At 40.6% G+C, this 4,151-nt stretch overlaps 1 pseudogene; it reads left to right on the top strand.

The window, feature by feature from the left end:
* Nucleotides 1–574: 574 nt before the first annotated feature.
* LOC142433298 (transcriptional regulator ERG pseudogene) lies at nt 575–1,716 on the top strand (annotated as a pseudogene).
* Nucleotides 1,717–4,151: the final 2,435 nt, after the last annotated feature.

Below are 4,151 nucleotides of genomic sequence, written 5' to 3'. Positions count from 1 at the left end.
AATACACACTCATTTTGTAGTAGAGAGTTATTCATCCACCAATTGTTTGCCCTCTTTTTCTTAATCCTCCTTTTGTTTATTTCCAGCCTTATGCTGTAGTGGTCGAGAGAGTTGTCTCAGTGACCTCTATGCACTTGAATTTACACAGACTCAACTTGTGTTCCAGAATGTGGTCTATCTTAGAGTGTGTGCAATGTGGGCTTGAAAAGAATGTAATTTTTTTTAATTTGGTAGAGAGTTCTGAAAATGTATTAGGTCAAGTTGCCTGATTATAGAGTTTAATTCTGCAGCTTCCTTTTAAAGCTTCTTTCCCTGTCAACTATCTTTCTCAGAGAGCAGTGTATTAAAGTCACAACTGTCATTGTTGAACCTGTAATTTATTTTTTCATCTTTTGGAACGTTTGATTGTTGAATTTTGCAGGTCTCTTTGGGTACAAATATGTTTATTATTCAAGAAAAACCATTGTTGACCAAAGGAAGAGATATTACAGAGAAAAAAGATGGTGGAACCAAGGGCAATTAAAGCTTCCTCAGGTTCTGAAATGCTGGGAGATGAGTTGACCTACTAAAAGAAATGCTTCAGATTGTCCCAGACCCAGCAACATGCATTAAGGAAGCTTTATGTGTTGTGAGTGAGAATTAGTCATTGTTTGTGTGTGCCTATGGAATACCTCACCTGGCACAGACAGAGATGACTGCATCCTTCTCCAACTATATAGGTAGGTATGACGATGAGTCCACATGTCCTCTCAGCAGGACTGGCTGTCTTAACACCCACTCAGGGTCACAATCAATATAAACTGCAACCTAAACCTGGTGAACGGCTCAAGGAACTCCCCTGCAGGGTAGCATAAGGCAGGAAGATGGTGGACAGCTCAGACACAATGGGGATGAATTACAGCAGCTACGTGGAGAAGTACATTCCACCCCTCAACAGGACCAAGAATGAGCACAGTGTTATCAGCAAGGCAGATCCTACACTATGGAGTACAGATTATGTCCAGTAGTGGCTGAAGTGGGCAGTGAAAGAAGGCAGCCTCCCAGACATGGGCATCGTACTGTTCCAGAATATTGTTAGGAAGAAACTGTTCAAGATGACCAAACACGATTTCCAGAGACTTACCTTGAATTACTAAGTTGACATCCTTCTCACATCTCTGCTACCTCAGAGAGACTCCTCTTTGACAATTGACTTCAGATGATATGGAGAAAGCCTTACAAAACTCTCCATGGCTAATGCATGCTAAAAAAATAAAGATTTACCATATAACCCCCCAGGAGTTCAGCATGGACTGGTCTTGGCCACCCCATATTCTAATCAAAAGCTGCTCAGCCATTTCCTTCCACAATGCCCCCCAAAAAAGACCAGCATCCTCCCTTTGATCCTTATCAGATTTTTGGACCAACAAGTAACCACCTTGCAAATCCAGAGAGTCACAAATCCAGCCCTGGAAGTTCCTTTGGGAGTTGCTGTGTGACAGCTCCAACTCCAACTGCATCATCTGGAAGGGTACCCAGAGAAGTTCAAGATGACAGATCCGGACTAAGTGGCCCAACATTGAAGAGAACATTAAAGCCAACCCAACATGAACTACCATAAACTCCTACTACTATGACAAAAACTTCATGACCAAAGTCCACGGGAAGAACTAAGACTACAAGTTCAACTTCCACAGAATTGCCAAGGGAAACATGGGAGACATTCTCTTTCTTTGAACTGGTCTTTTAATTAGAACAATAGACTCACTTAAGTTTAACCCACCAGAGAAGGACCCTTGCCCAGGGGGGCATATTTTTTTTTCAGCTTGATCATAACTCTTTATTGAATAAAGAATAATGAGGGAAGGGAGCCTTGAGTGTGTCATAAAGACCAATAGTGATTTATTGGTAGGGAACTTGCCTATTCATTCGATTTGACGTTTGGAAATTCCTCGTTTTATTGGGAAAAATTCTACCTCTGTTAGTCTTGTAACTTGCACTCAGTAAATACTGATTGTGTTAGTCTGGGTAAATAAGATAAACAAATTCATAGACACTCATATGGGTATGAGAAAGAGCTTTACCACTATGAGTCAGTATTGACTCCATGGCGGTCATTGTAGTTTCAGTAACTTCATTTCTGCTAGATCTACAGCCTGCATCTGGTTCATTGACCTCCTATCAGCTTGTCTACAGATTCCAGGAATCACCGGAGGACTGCTGACCTCTGATGCATTTGACTTTGCATCTACCAGCCTGCGGTTTTCCTTCTCCTGGTTCATTAGCCCTCACAGCAACACCAGTCAGGAGAGGCCCCAGTTTACCAAGTGCCCCACAGACATGAGCCAGACAGGACTTTTACCCTTCCATAAGTGTACGGGCCTCTCTTGATATAAATGTCTTTCTATAGACATACACGTAAAAACACTACTGCTTTGCCTCTCTAGAGAACCCAGCCTGACACACATACACTGCTCCCTCTCGCTAACCCTTCCACCTCACTTTGTCATGTGACTGGTTCCTTCTTACCTTCAAGATCTCAGCTTAAGCATAATGTATTGGAAAGGGTTTTTATTACTGCTGTAGTGGCCTAATGATTGTGGCTATCTGATGTGGCATTCATTCTGATTTATGACAACTCCGTGTGTGTGTTCAGTAGACCTGTTCAATAAGGGTTTCAAGTCTGAAATCTTTTGCAAACAGGTCACAAGTTCTGTCCTTTGAGACATTTCTGGGTGTATTCAATTTGCCAACCATTTGGCCACTAGTTTTATTGCTTATTCATTTGTGCTACCCAGGGAAGTGCTTTTTCATTTTCATTCACAGTGTCTTTGTCAGTTCTGGCTCAGGGAAGATCCTTTTCTGTATTTATTTATTTCAATTGCTTATCAAGCTCACTAGAGAATAAGTTCTATGAAAAAGGAGAGATTCATAATTTTTTTTATTTTAACTTTGCATCATAGATGCTCAATAAATTGCTTGTTGAATAAACAAAAAAAAAGAAAGAGCTTTACATATAAGAGCAGTTGAATATTGAGAAAACCTCTCAGCCCAGTCCAAATCACATCCATAAGTCCTATTTTGCCCATATGTCCAATACTAATCTATAAAGTCCTCTTCAGACTCACGAAGCACATGCAATGACGCCAAATGCAGGAAAATCACAGGCCAATGGGTGGGAAGTCTTGTGGATCCAGTATAAGCATCTCAACACTGGCAGGGGTCTCCACGTGGCTCTGCCAGTTCCCAGGGCATGGGGTCTTTCAGTGTAGTGCCATGAGTCTTGCCAATAGAGATTCTCCACAGGATTCAGGAGAGAGACAGACTGTCTCCTGTCTCTAAGGAGGTAATACAGGAGTTCCCAGAATCCTCAAGAGAAGGCCAGGCCCAAACAGAGGTCTCATTGGCTATATCCTGATCGATGGCTAGATTCCACCTCTACACTCTTAATCCTCAAAGTGACACCATATTATGTAACTACCACACTGAGATCTCTGCCTTCTGGTTGTATACAGATAAGGTTAAAATGATTGTTGTTCCTGAAGCTTCTGGTTTTGCAGAATTACTCCTTTTATCGCTCAGATGAAAAATCAATCTATAAGACTGAAAACACTTGTATACTCCCTCCCCAGACCTACTTAACCTTTGCTCTGGAGAAAGTTGTTATTTTTATTATCCTGAACTACAAACAGATCTGCTATCTGTGCCATGTTTCAGCTGTAGATACTACTTCTATCTCCCAAAACCTTTTGCCATACAAACATCCGTGAAAGATAGTTAAGAATAAAAACTAAGAGATGCATGCACAAGTTGTGAGAGACACATGAATAATTATCCTCAAATTACACTATAGAACACAAACACACACATATATACACACTTTTCACACCCATAAAAGTTCTCTTTTTCCCACAAATTAGGTCACATTTACATATCATATGGCATGTTTTTTCATATACATATGGTATGCTTTTTCTTACCCTGTCAGTATACCTTAAAATAGTTTTATTGATATGCATTTCACATATCATGTAATCCATCAGTTCAAAAATATTAAGAAAGGTTGTGAAATCATCATGACAATCAACTTTGGAATATTTTATTCCTTCTTGTACCCTTCCTGTTGCCTCCCCAGTTCTCCTAGCCTCCCAGATAATTATGAATCCAGTTTC

This window comes from Tenrec ecaudatus, chromosome X, assembly GCF_050624435.1.
Source record: "Tenrec ecaudatus isolate mTenEca1 chromosome X, mTenEca1.hap1, whole genome shotgun sequence".
NCBI lineage: Eukaryota > Metazoa > Chordata > Mammalia > Afrosoricida > Tenrecidae > Tenrec > Tenrec ecaudatus.
Note: the sequence above shows the minus strand (reverse complement) of the source record. Positions and strands in the feature narration are given on the sequence as shown.